The sequence below is a fragment of the Pseudorasbora parva genome, chromosome 12 (genome assembly GCF_024679245.1).
Source record: "Pseudorasbora parva isolate DD20220531a chromosome 12, ASM2467924v1, whole genome shotgun sequence".
NCBI classification, from domain to species: domain Eukaryota; kingdom Metazoa; phylum Chordata; class Actinopteri; order Cypriniformes; family Gobionidae; genus Pseudorasbora; species Pseudorasbora parva.
In genome coordinates, this window is record NC_090183.1 from 6,525,901 (window position 1) to 6,540,857 (window position 14,957).

A 14,957-nucleotide genomic window follows, 5' to 3' on the forward strand; every position below is an offset into this window, starting at 1 on the left:
GTACCAAACTGTCAGTTTAGCTTTGCATCTATTTCGTTTACGCAGCTCCTCATTTTCAGTGTAAGCTTGACAGACATGTGAGAGTGTTCATTGCACACCATTTGTTGCTTCAAAAATTGTTTAATTGTGTATAATTTGTCCTTGGTATTTATATGGAGACCTACTGTGCATTTGATCAACAGTTATAGAGTGTGACATGTTGAAGAACAAAAATAGGAAGTCGTATACCAAAATGAGAATCCTTCATGAAAACGAACACACAATGGCGTATAATGGGGCACTGCGGGGGCGACTGTGGAAACACGATGATGGCGTCATCCATGATGACGATGTTGAAAAACGTCATAGTATTAGTTTGTTAGGAAAGCCTGTTATAAAATGTTCTCTCCCATGCCCACAATCCTATAGAGTCACAGTGTCTGTCCTTCTGTCTGTAGGGGGCAGTAGAGCTCAGCTTTATACCCACTGGAACAGAACGTACCAGAGAAAGTGTGTCTGTGGCACATATTTGCCCCTCAAGTCTTTTTAGAGCTCCTCTTGATCTCACATGATGTGACACCAGCAAGACTAATACTTGTGCAGTATTTTTTTTAATCTTATATATATATATATATATATATATATATATATATATATATATATATATATATATATATATATATATATATATATATATATATATATATATATATATATATATAAAACACTTATATAATTTATCTGTCGTTTTTTTTTTTGTATAGCAAATTAATCCCATATTGTCTGTAATTAATTAAAGCACACCTTTAAAGTTTTTTAATATATTTTTATATTGCAATAATTTTGCATTTAATCTCCAAATTCACATAGAAACAACATAACATCTTTTAGGTAGGAAATTTAATTAAAAAAATTATAAAGTTTCAAACTACACTTCACAGTCTTCACTGCATCAGTTATAAATTAAATCTAGATTAATCCTGATTAAAGCTACTAAAGAGCAGTGAGTGATTTTCTGCTTGTCTTTTGTTCTCTTCTGGGATTTGCATTAATGGCAGACATTACTGCAGCAGGTTTATTAGGCTGCTGTCACTTTAAGATCTAATACTCATGATGCGGCTCCAGATCTGACACGCATCTGATGTCACAACTGACCTCACGACTGTGAGTTCATTTAACACTTTTTAACTCATTTAAGACTATGCTTACGAGGATACTCGACAAAGCAATTTTGACATACTTTTGTGTGTTTTTGTTCGTTGAAATGCAAAAGAGAATCGTATGCTTTAGCGTGCAAATTTTTACAGCCCTAAAATATATATATATAAATATAAGGGACATGGGACAGGACTTACCACTGCCAATATACACGACACACTGCAAGTAATATGCTACTGTTATAAAACATAAAATACATTACTAATACGGAGCAGATCTATAGAGGTGGAGCTGGGGAAGGTGAAGTCTTTCTGAAAGCACATTGTAACTGCTACAACAGAAGTTGACCAGGTACTTGAACGTTGAGCAGTGAGCTCATTTGCTACTGATACAGCAGGAACCAATCAGCTGTGCCCTACAGAGAATGATGTGATTGCTGATAGATTGAGTTAAGGACCTATCAGCCTGCACACTTTCATGACAGAACTTTGTGTTTGTGTGTGTGTGTATGTATGTATATGTGTGTGTGTGTGTGTGTGTGTGTGTGTGTGTGTGTGTGTGTGTGTGTGTGTGTGTGTGTGTGTGTGTGTGTGTGTGTGTGTGTGTGTGTGTGTGTGTGTGTATATATATAATGTGTATATATAAATACACACACATGCATGTATATTTTTAAGAAAATGTTTATATTTTTATAAAAATAAAAAAATATGTTTATATAAGATAAATTATATACAATATATGCATGTGTGTGTAATAATTATATACAGTACACGCACATATTATGGAAACAAAGTTTTATTTTTGATGCGATTAATCACCATACATTTTCCCCTAGCACTATATATATATATATATATATATATACCACACACACACACACACACACACACACACACACACACACACACACACACACACACACACACACACATTTTCCATAATGTGGAAAATATATGGTGATTAATCGCATCAAAAATAATATAATTATATATTATCATGTATTTACATGTATATATTGTATATATATATATATATATATATATATATATATATATATATATATATATATATATATATATATATATATATATATATATATATATATATATACATATACATATAACCCCAGATTTTTTTATGTAGTTGTAGATATTTAAATAATTTTTATTGGTGATGTAGTGGTCTAAATCCTTTGGACCCAGTTGAACATGCATGACTTGTTTAGTCTGGTACTGAGAAATCCGTTTTTATGTTGGGTTGTATTTCTAGATAGTCAGCTGTGATTGAACTGTGTTTTATTATATGTTCTCTCTATGTTATATATGAGCTGTCTAGAATAACTAACTACAGCTGTCAAGTCTGTTATCTTTTGATTATTGACAAAGTGCTCTGCTACCATAGAGCTTATACATTTTACCATATTTGTTTGGCTTTTACAGTCATTTCCAACACATGCAGTTTTCCATTTATATACACATTATAGACCGCATTCTTAAAACCTTAATGCAAAGTACATAATTCAGTTAGACACACAGTACACAAAAACAGTTCAAATATATTTACATAACATTAAAGTTACCCATTTAAATGATCATACACATGTTTGTGCTGCCGCATTGTGATACAGCAACGTTTTATTTCTTTTCTTTGGTTTATTTCATTGTCATCTGCTGGGCAGCTTCTTCTGACCTTTCTTTTCAAAGCTTTTTAATAAAACATATAATTATATGACATTTATAAGAATATTTCTGGAGGTTCTGGTATGAAACAGTTTTTTTGACCTTTCTTTTTTTTTGTTGAGTAGTTTGTGATTTTTGTAAGTAAAAGCAGTTCTGAACAATGGGTCATGGACTTACTGTGACATTTAAGTTTACAACAAGTGAACGGCCTTTAGTGAAGCAGAAAGATCTTCGTGAGTGTAAATTGGTTTATGGATGCATGTGACAGTGTTCTTTCTTATTCAGTTTAGGGCATGAAATCCAATCAGGTTTCTTTAAAAACAAATTACACTCGGCTACAGCGCCTGGGGTTTATTTTGAGTTTTACTGGGTCTCTTTGACTACGCAGAATACGCAATTACAAAAACTGAGAAGATGCAGGCGGTCTAAGGTTACCCCATCCTCTCATCCTTCTGCGAAAAAATACAAAACTGTCCTGCCTGGTTGCCATAGAAACAAGTAATTGCTGCACCTGGCAAATTGCAGGGCACTTTAAATCGGTTAATTCAGCGCTTTTCCTCGGCTCTTCCCGTTCTACAGGCCTGACATGTGACTCTGTTCAAATGCAGAAATATCTCTTGAATCCCTGATGTCAGCAGAGCACAATTTGACGTGTAATGATAATGCACAGATGAAAAGGTCAACTTTTTTTCAAGTGTGTTCATGCGTGTGTTCGTTCGTGTGTGCGTGCAGTGCATTCAGGCAATTTGTGACTAAGAATGTAATAGAATGGAGCTGTGGTTATATTTACATTTGTGTTTTTGAGTTCATTTTAGGATATATATATATATATATAGAAAAAATAGAATACAATGGAATTTTGAGGATGTTATATTTCTGTGCGTTCACCACATGGTATAATTACCATAATTATGAGATGACAACACGTGACGTTCTACTTGGAACGCGTCCTCAGAATTATGCATTTCTATGGCAACACTACCAATGCCAATAGAGTGCAACAGTGCCCGCCCATTTTTTTAGCAGCACTGGTTCCAGAAGTTTTTTTTTCCCCATTAATTTCTCCCATAGAGATTTTTTAAAAAGAATGAATTTCTGTGGCCTACTGAAATTTTGTAGATGCGATCCGTCACTAGAAAATGTTCAATTTGAGACCTGAATATTTTTTTTTACAGTGTACGAGGTGAATCATAACATTATACACACTTTTATTTAAAGCAAAAAAGTATTTGAAAATCTACAAAAAAGGTACAAGACGGAGGGAAAAACTTCCCCTGCACCAATCCCATTTAATTGAAAATGATAAATATAAAACTACTCGTTAATTTTTTTTATATAAAACAATATATTTTTTACGTTTATTGCAAAATATGCATATATATATTCAAATATAAAGTCTATATTTTATTATATATTAAAGTATATAATAAAATATAAATATAATGCCAAATTAAAAAATGCTGGGACCCACTTTATATTAGGTGGCCTTTATGTAGTAACATTTTAATTAATTATTTGATACAATGCACTTATTGTGTAGTTGTGTACATACATGTTTTGCCATTGTACTTACATTTTTAAAATACCTGCATGTAATTACATCCGTGATTAATTTTTGTAGTTACATTTGTAATTACACAGTTGGCATTTCCCTTACCCCTAACCCTACCCTTAAACTGACCCACACACCACACCTGTCCCTCTACCCGTATCCATCTCAGTATCAGCAAAGGTGTTTTGCAATACAATTTGAACACAGTTTTTGATGTAAGTACATAGAATTTAAGGCCACCTAATATAAAGTGGGGCCAAATGCTGTTCTTTTGAACTTTCCTTATTAAATTGTATTAATATATTCATTATAAAGCAACACAACTGTTTTCATCATATCCGAATGATTTCTGAAGGATCATGTGACACTGAAGACTGGCGTATGCTGAAAATTCAGCTTTGATCACAGGAATAAATTACATTTTACAATATATTCACTTAGAAGTTATTTATAATTGTAATAATATCTCACAATATTAATGTTTTTTGATCAAATAAATGCAGCCTTGGTGAGCTTTAAAAGACTTTAAACATTTAAAAAAAATCGTATCAACCCCAAACTTTTGAATGGTAGTGTTTCTTTGTGTTTTTAATGGTGGTTGATGTTCAGTTATTGAGTTGGTTTCATGTATCAGAAATCTTGTCTTGTCGCCCATCACACAATGTGTTTTAAAAACTTGAGGGATTAAATGAGGTTCAGATGAATCGGCAGCTGAATGAGATGAGGATGTTGAAGCAGAGCAGGAGTTTTCTCGTTTCTATCACAGAGATTTTGTCCTCAAGATAGCAACAAGATTGACGGCTTCTCTTCAACGAGGCAGGCGAGAGAAAAATACTTCGTTTAAACAAGATAACCATCACACACACAGGTTTAAACGAATGAGACCCGTCAGCAAGAAATGAATTACTCAAAGGAAGTGAAAGATTTGAGACTGTGTGCAGGCCACAGATTATCTGAATTTATGGAGGAGAGTCGTGACAGTCGGAGTACGCCCCTCTCTCTCTCTGACTCTTTCTGCTTTATATCAATCGTTTCTTTTACTCCCCATTGCTTCCTCATCTAGTGGTTAATGAGGGGTTCTCCTATTCACACTGTTTATGTTATGCAAAAGCTGTCAAGTTCAGGGAAAGAAACTAGTTTCCAGTTTTCTGAGCAGTCAAGTCGCCTTTACGGTTCCACACAGTGTCAAAGTCTTCAGGGTTTGCTGGAAGCATCATAGCTTTCAATTAATTTGCTCTACAAAACAAACTTGCTGTAACTAACCTCCTTATCTTCAACAGCAGCGTGTCCCGCATTGGCCAATCATTAGAGCCGGTCCCGGCTGAATTTATGCGTGGGGTTTAAACGAGCATGTTAAGTGCTGTAGTCTGCACTAGTATCCATCATCATTAGGTTGCCAAGGCATTTACTATGAGGGATGAAAAGAGAGTAGCACGTTAGTTTATCAGAACTCTATTAAAAGAGCATTACGCCCTAAGAGTTAAAAGAGAGTGTGGCGAAAACAAATGAACCAACATCCACTCAATGACTCAACACATTTTCATTCTGAACGCCTCCCTCACATGACAATAACTGCTCTGCATTGCACTATGAAAACTAGTACAACATTGAGGTCCAAAAGATGTTTCGAAAGGAAAATTTATATCATGAACATTTTGTGGGACTCAAACTCATTCCTGGTCACGCTCCTTTAAATGATGATGTTAATAAAAGCAGAAAATAATAGTGCCGTGTAAAGCATATCACTATTAAAAAAAATGCTAGATTGTTTAAACCCAAATTTGGGTCAAATATAGACAAACCCAACCATTGGGTTAAATTTGTTACTCATTATTTTAACCCAAAGTTTGGGTTAATCCATATTTGACCCACATATTTGAAACAACCCAGCATTTTTCAGAGTGTACTCTACCATTCAAACGTTTGGGGTCAGTGGGATAAAAAAAACAAAACAAAAAAACAATATATATATATATATATATATATATATATATATATATATATATATATATATATATATATATATATATATATATATATATATATATATATATATATATATATATATTATTCAGCAAGGATGCATTACTTTGATCAAAAAATACTGTAACAAAAATATACAAAAGATTTCTATTTCAAATAAATTTCTATTTCCTGAAAATGTAGCATTGTTTTCACAAATAAATATGATTTCAACACTGGTAGTAATCAGGAATGTTTCATATCAAAATGATTTCTGAAGGATCATGTGACACTATGACCGGAGTAATGATGCTGAAAATTCAGCTTTGATCACAGGAATAAATTACATTTTACAATATATTCAAAAAAATACTATTTTACAACATTACTTTTTAATACAATTAATACACAAATACATGTAAAAATCTATTTAAAAACAAAACATTAAACATTACCCAAATCCATCAAATACCTAAAATAAAAATAATACATTAAATGACATTAAATATTTACAAAATAATGTGCCACAGCCACTCTTTCTCAATGTATTATCTGAATTGACTTATTCAACTGAATAGATGGTTAAGAAACAGATGAATACCTTCTGAGGGAAAAGGTTGCATGTGTATGTGTGAAATGAGAGGACAGAGGAAGAACTGCTAGTGTATATCCTCTCTCTGTCAGAATGATCTACGATATATTGTTATATGTGATATCTTTGTTGAATATAAGGGCAACTTTCAGCTCTCACTTGATATCTATATTGAATGAAATAAAAGAATGTACTAAAGTATAGATGGATAAAGCCTGAGCGTGTGTGAGAGGGCATGTGTGTGGCATTAAATCATATGTGTCCAGATAAAGGATGTGTTCTCCACGGGAAGAAAAACAGAGAAGGGAATGATGTGAGAGAGGGATGACATATATTCTTCCTCCACTCAGCCTGACGAATGATGGAATAGCAAATCCCACCTGGGGCTCAGAGAGAGTGAGAGGGAAAAAACGAGATTTGTTGGCAGGGAAGAAACTGAATGTGGATACTGGTCTTCAGATTTGTATTCTAGTGAAGACGAGTGAAAAAGGCTAATTTATGGGTGAATGACATTCATTCATCCTTATCATATTTCACATGTCTGTTTTTGTCTGTATTAACAGGGGCATCAAGAAGTATTCGGATAGGTAAGTCCAATGGCATCAGAAGTAAAACAAATTTGTGTGGGTTCTCTCTGAAATTTTTTACTGGAATAGATGCCATTTACATTAAGTACAAATATATCACATGTTTAATAAATGTCTTATTGGGCCAGACAAAACTACGGAAAACACAGATTTATTCACCGCAGTTATAGTGTAGGGGTAAGGCGCGTTGACATTAAGTTTTGACGCAAATCGAGCCGAGGTTCAAATTCCCTTTTTGCCAAACTCGCTCCCTTTTCAGATCAGAAAGTCGTTTATTTTCATAAAAAAAGGGAAAATAAAGTGTATAACGTGGTTAATAATGAGTGTTTATAAATAAGGGGTAAACAGTCCCTGCACTTTTATAAGTTAGGGGTAGGTAAAAAGTCCCTTCACTTTTAAAGGTATTTTAGCATCACTGATTTTGATTTTAAAATTAAATATTTTCACTTTAATTTTAGTTTGAGTTTTAGTTTTTGTATTTGTTTTTATGTATATAATTTTAATAATTTTTAATTATAAATTTTTATTTTAGGGGAACACCTTAGGATTGAAAATAAGATATTTGAAAATGAACAGGCATTTGCTTTAATGTTTCAACCCTTCCTAAGACAAAGAAATGTTGAAAGGCCTGTAGGCCAAAATGTGTGTCACACCTTTTACAGTGGAGGAAGTTATAATTATCTGATTGGCAAGTTTGATCAGTCCAATGGTGTGACGAGACGTCATAGGCGGGTGACGTCATTGACCAAGAAACTATAAAGAACCCCTGAAACAAACAGTGTTAGCTTCTAGTAAAGTTGAACAAGTCGTCACAGGCATGCCGGGAAAATGGCAAAATGACGCAGCATCTCGTTCCCTCTCAGGCAACCGTGGTAACATGCGTAACCTGAGACGTTCCCTTTCAAGGGAACTTGTGCTGCGTCGGAACGCTGTGGAAACTATATACCCACGCCGCCATAGCCTCAAGTGCCTGTATATGTAAAACCATAATGCATGTTATAACACAAACACCCGAGAACCGGGAGTGGAAGCCACCAGGTTATAAAATCTCAATCTGACGCGAAACTCCCAATAGTAGAGCCATAGACGCGGCCATATTTCTAGTTGAGTGGCTCAGTTCTTCAGTGGTGAGGGATGACCGGCCGACTCATACGTGTGTGAAATAGCCTCGACTATCCACTTACTTTCTAAAGGTCTGCTTAGATGCGGGCTTCCCCTTACTGGGGACCCAAAGCACACGAATAACTGATCGGATTTACCCCACAGGGCAGCTCTGTAGACATACGCATCCAATACCCTCACTGGGCAAAGCAAATTCAGTTTGTCCTGGTCTGGATTCTGGAAAGGAGGTGGGGAAAAAGCCTGCAACATTATCAGGCCTGCTACATTAGTGGGGACTTTAGGTACATATCCCTTCTTCTGGAAGAGAAAAGCTTTCACCATACCAAGGTACAAATTCAAGACAAGAGGGGGCAACCGACAATGTCTGTAAATCCCAGATTCTCGTAAGGGACGAAATAGCCAAAAGTTTTTAGTGAGAGAAATTTTTCTGGCACTTCTTCAAGGGGCTCAAATGGGGCCAGAGTAAGGCCTTCTAGAACTATGGCCAGGTCCTAGGTCGGTACCCTTGAGTGCGCCGCAGGCCTTAACCTCAGTGTTCAATGGAGGAAGCAAGTTACCCAAGGGTCCCCATTGACGCACAATCTAAATGGACGCGGTTGGTGGATATAGCCACCATGTATACCTTCAAAGTGGATGGGGATAACCCTGCAGAGAACTTTTCTTGGAGAAAATCCAGTACTTAACCAACAGGGCAGTCGACTTGATTTACTGAATGGCTTGAACACCAAGTCACGAAAACTATCCATTTTAGGGCATACAGCTTCCTCGTGGAAGGAGCTCTGGAGTGAAGCATGATCTTAACCACCTAGTAGAGAGACCAGAGTTTACGAGCTGGGCCCCCTTAGAGGCCAAGCCCACAGTTTCCATAGCTCCGGACGAAGGTGCAGAACTGATCCCTTCGCCTGTTAGAGAAGGCCTTTCCTGACCGGGATTTCCCATGGGGGACCTTCGAGGAGATACACAATGTCGGACAGCCATACTCGGCCCCGCCTGAATGGGGCTATTGCTAGTAGCCAAGCCCCACTCCCCAACCATTAAGGGATGCATAAGTAAACAGCAAGCCCCGCTTTGGAGGTTATGATCTTGTGGGTAGGAAACGCTCATCTAATTTGCTTGACTGATGGGCTTCCTGTCTCTCGGGTGGCCAATCTAATTTTAATCTAGAAAGAGCGCGAGTAACAACCTCCAAAAGCTCCTCTTGTGCGTGTGTGTGTTCTAATGGAACATCATCATCAAGGCTCACAACATCCAGTTCCTCGGAACTAGAGTGTTAATGCACCTGCGCATCAGCACAAACAGAAGAAACGGCAGAGCGTGCTTCTGACTCGTGAACTGAGGCGTCAGATCTAGCAGGTAAAAGCAGAGATAGGGGATTACCCTTCACTAACCTCGCCGCTAGATCCATTTGCAAACCCAGGACGCAAGCCTCTGCTGTGCCTCAGCAACAGCGGGACCCGCGCCCTGAGGAACACGAGCCGAAGCACCCTCCTCAAAGAGTGCTCGTGGGACCAGAGCGTTTTCATGGATAACTTTTCACAATGCAAACAGTCAGCTCCCTCGAGAGCTGACTGGGCATGCTCCTGACCCAAACACATCACACAGAGCAGCTGTGTATCCCCACCTGTGATGTAGCGAGGGCAGGGAGTAACACACTGTTTGAACTGTTCTTTCTTTTCCATTTTTTTCTCTATATATGAGACAAACACGCACCAAATAGACAATATGATTTTCACATAGAGCGCTTGTGAAGACACAGAAGCTAACACTGTTTGGTTCAGGGGTGCTTTATATTTTCCTGCTCAGTGACATCACCCGCCTATGACATCTCGTCACACCATTGGACTGATTTCACGAGTGCTTCATGATGCAGTCACGCAGAGGCGTCCCGCAGCGTTCTGACTAGGGGTTGCACCGACTAGTCGACCTTAATGCCCTGTCATGACGCTTTAAGCTGACGTCGACTAGTCGCTGGCCTATAGAGGGTGCAACAGGATAAACAATTTCCTGACATGCAGGCTCTGTTTTGAACAGTTAAAAATGACAGATAAATGCATACTTCAAGAGCTCTCCATAAGACATGTTTGATTACCATCTGGATGCTCAAAATTGATTGGGAGAATGCAAGCTTATTGTACACGTAAGTTAATCATCGCGCTTAACTGCGTACTGCACTGCAACGCACACACATAGCCTGATCACGTGGATCGTGCGCCTCACACAAAACCATTCAGTAGCGCAGCAGCAGAAATGTATTGTCAACACAGTTCTGGGATTTAGCAATAACATAGCTTAGAAACTGAAAAGTTCTAGCATATATTTCTTGATAACTAAAAATCACAGCTTCACTATTAGTAGAGAGACACTGCCAGGTAGAATTAATTCATACACAATTACTAATGCATTCATATACATGTAATCTTTATTGTGCTACTTTATCTGTATCTTATTCAGAGCGAGCAGAAATCTGAGAAATATAATGACCAGAAGACAAAAGAACTGATACAAAAGCTGTTATGTAAGATTAATAACCTTATGGGCAGCGCTGTGTCATATGTCGTAGCTGTCCTGTGCACAAGGAGACCCGAGTTCGCGTCTCAGCTCAAGGTTAAGGTTTATTTGTTCATTAATGACGTTGAGTCGACTTTCATCACATAAATGTCGACTTTAAAAAAATGGAAGTCGTTCAACCCCTAGTTCTGACGCAGCACGAGTTCCCTTGAAAGGGAAATGATATTGTATATTGCTCTGTCTCTTATTCTCTGTCTTTCTTTCTTCTTGGGGCCTGCTGTCTGGCTCTTGCAATCTCTTTTTCTTTTTTCTAAAGCCACTCTCTCCCTCTCTCTAAAGTGTTGCCTGTTTTAGCTAAATGAAAATGAGAAATGTTGCCTTTGTAATTAGCTGAAATAAATTAAGTTTAAGGTTTTTAATTCATTTAACATTTATTTTGTTTCAAGAAACAGTATTTTTTTATGGTTATAGTTTATTAGTTTTAGTTAATGATAATAACCCTGCTTTGAATAAAGTATTAATCTGCATTAATCTTGTATGTCTAGATGTATTTTTAGAGACATTGTAAAATGTTTAGACACATAAAAACAATGAACGTTTTAATCTCTCTCTCTCTCTCTCTCTCTCTCTCTCTCTCTCTCTCTCTCTCTCTCTCTCTCAAACACACACACACACACGCATTACGTTTCCATGTTTTATGTTGATAGACATTATGATTTTTATACTATGCAAATCTAATGTGGGGATAAAGTAGGTCTTACCTGAACTACACTCACACAAACATGCACTCTCTCACACACACACACACACACACACACACACACACACACACACACACACACACACACACACACACACACACACACACACACACACACACACAAAGCTCATTAACTCATTGATGCGGTGTCCTGGGGGATGTTGCTTTTAATTATAACAACAATGAAATGTAAGTGTGTGTTCACTGCATAACACACCCTGTGGTTTCTATCACAAATTTATTATCTGTTAAACACTTTTAAACCACTAAAACACTTTTAGGATCTATCTGCGCCTTGTTGAAAATGATCTTATAACTTTATCTGCCTTGACCAAATTGGGCTGCTATTAAAGAGTTGTTTACTAAGGTTGCACGGTTGTTGGGAAGGAAAGCCATTTGTCTTTGACATTTTATGACATGTAAAATAATGTGACAGGAAATATGGCTCAGAGAAATGGTGACCTGAACCCTGCAGTGTAGATCTATCATGACTAGAAGTGTTTGAAGGTCACAGAAATTTATATTTCAGCCTGCTAGAGAATAATAATGGAATGAATATTGTTTTTTGATATCACTTTGGAATTAAAGAAACTGATAAGTAAATGGATCTGGATGTCAAACAGGGAAGTTATTAAAAGGTAGCCTAGAAATCTAGACGCACCCTAGTGGCAGCAAATCTAATCTGGCACTTGTGTAGTCTAGCAACTCTCAATACACGTCTGAGCTGGAAAAACCAAACTCTGGTCAGGCCAATCACATCGTGTATAGAGTAGGTGGGCGGGCTTAACATAATGACGGCAGAGTTGCGTGCTACTTGTAAACAAAGAAGCTGGCAAACGGCGGTCTTTAGAATCGGCTTTGGCTGTGACTCTGGAAGACTTGGAGTTAAGCTTTTCTTTGAGAAAAGAACAAAGAATGGCACGGAAATCATCTTTAAGAAAGAAAGATGTGCTCTGAGTTTTGCTGAACGGTTACGATGAAAGTTTATCTACCAACTAGCTCCGCTTCACCTTGCTCTGGTTGGTTGTAGTGCTATCCAATTGCGTGCAGAGGGAGTTTGAAAGAAAACCGTTTATCCCGCCTTTCGGATTGAGCCCTGTCAATGGAAGTTCCCAGCCCCAACATCTTGATGTGGGTCTGGTTTGTCAGGCTAATCAAAAAATCTTCATCTAAGTAACTTTTATGTACATATATACAGTGAGGAAAATAAGTATTTGAACACCCTGCTATTTTGCAAGTTCTCCCACTTAGAAATCATGGAGGGGTCTGAAATTGTCATCGTAGGTGCATATCCACTGTGAGAGACATAATCTAAAAAACAAATCCAGAAATCACAATGTATGATTTTAACTATTTATTTGTATGATACAGCTGCAAATAAGTATTTGAACGTGGTTAAGGTATTTATCTGATAATTATTTTGTACAAAAAAAGGAAGCAAACTACAGCTACAGGTTTTATTTAATAATTATTATTATTATTATAGAAATAGAAAAAACAAAAGCTCACAGGAACATTAAAAACAACGTAATCCATTATTACTGTTTTATTACCATTATTACTGGTTTTGCTTGACGCTTGACCTCTACTATAGTTTACATTGCAATTTACTTTACACTCAACCGGTTGAGATTTGCTCTATAGTCAATTGTATTGTTAGCATGGTATGATGTGACCCTGAACCACAAAACAGACATAAGGTTTTCTTTTTCTTTTTTTATTATATTAAAGCTGAATAAATATGCTTTCCATTGATGTATCATTGATGTATTAGGACAGGAAAATATTTGGCCAAGATGCAACTATTTGAAAATCTTGAATCTAAGAGTGCAAATATGGTAGGAAATTAACAAAATACATTCATAAAACATTTACTTGCATAATTTTTGCCATAAAAGAAAAATGCATTATTTTGACCCATACAATGTTTTGTTGGCTATTGCCACAAATATACCCGTAAGATTTAAGACTTTTAAGACTTAAGGTTTTGTTGTCCAGGGTCACATATGAGTGTAATTGTATATTTGTATTTCTGAATTCCCTTAGTGTTCAGTTTGGTAGGCATATGATATAGATTTGGGTTTGTTTCTTCCATTCCTTTCAATTGAACTGCACATTATCTGGTGATTTATTTATTGTTGAGTATTGAGTGGCAGAAAGACAATTCACAACCTTTAAACACATTCTAAAGAACAAATCAATGAGCTGGAGACCTGTTTTAACAGCACTTAGTCTCTTTCCTTCACTTTGTTTGTGATGAACTTTTCTCTGGTTGTTGAACTGCGCTTTTAAACTCTTTAACTTTCATGAGTTAGCAGTGGGTCATTCAGATGGCAAGCTAACTGTAAGTGAGGACAGTGTGTGCAGAATGTGGAGGATGGAGAAGCATTTGTAAAAAAGAATGAGATGTAAGATTTTAAACAAGACAAGAAGTGTTTAATATGACTTGGGTTCTGGATAGCATTATTACTTCGAAATGTTCGGTTTCAGAGGACATGAGATTCACAATTGAGATGCAGAAACCACAGGCTGATGGGGGTAAAATAGTTTTGTTTCCATGACAACAAAATGGAACAGTAGCACAGGCGTCATCATAGCCAGGGGTGTTGTGGTGTGGGGTTGGTGGGGGACAGACAGTGATTGCTGTAATCATGCTGGGGAAATATTAAGCTAATGAGTGGTGACTGAATAACATTACTCTTTCTCCCTGGGCTGCATATCTTTAACCTTCTCTCTCTCGTCACAGCTGCCTTCTTTATGCTCTTTGGGTTTCTCTCTCTCTCATACTGACTGAAGCTGCTCTGTGCCAAAATCTGTGTGTCCATGTGTGTGATGAGTTCTCACTGTGGTGACTCAGAGTGGAATGTAGTGTCCTGATAACTGCATATTGTTCAGTATGTAATGCAGTGTTAAATAAAAAATGAGAACTGTTAAAACATTTTTTGGTAATTGAAGTAAAACAAAAATAAAATAAGGAAAATTAGAAATTAGGGCTGTGCGATATTGAAGGAAAATTAGATATGCAATACCTTCTTAAATAATGTGATATTCGATATGC

The 14,957-nt window shown here is 36.8% G+C and overlaps 1 protein-coding gene across 3 annotated transcripts in view; it reads left to right on the top strand.

Moving 5' to 3' along the window:
* LOC137093439 (transcription factor Sp5) overlaps positions 1-14,957 on the top strand; it is a 67,362-nt gene that overhangs the window by 16,506 nt on the left and 35,899 nt on the right. The window contains exon 2 of one of the 3 annotated variants that reach the window (XM_067458250.1): positions 7,486-7,509. The exons of the other annotated variants lie outside the window; for them this stretch is intronic. The gene's annotated coding sequence lies outside the window, so the exon portion shown is untranslated. The remainder of the gene's footprint in view (positions 1-7,485; positions 7,510-14,957) is intronic. 3 annotated transcript variants of the gene reach the window in all.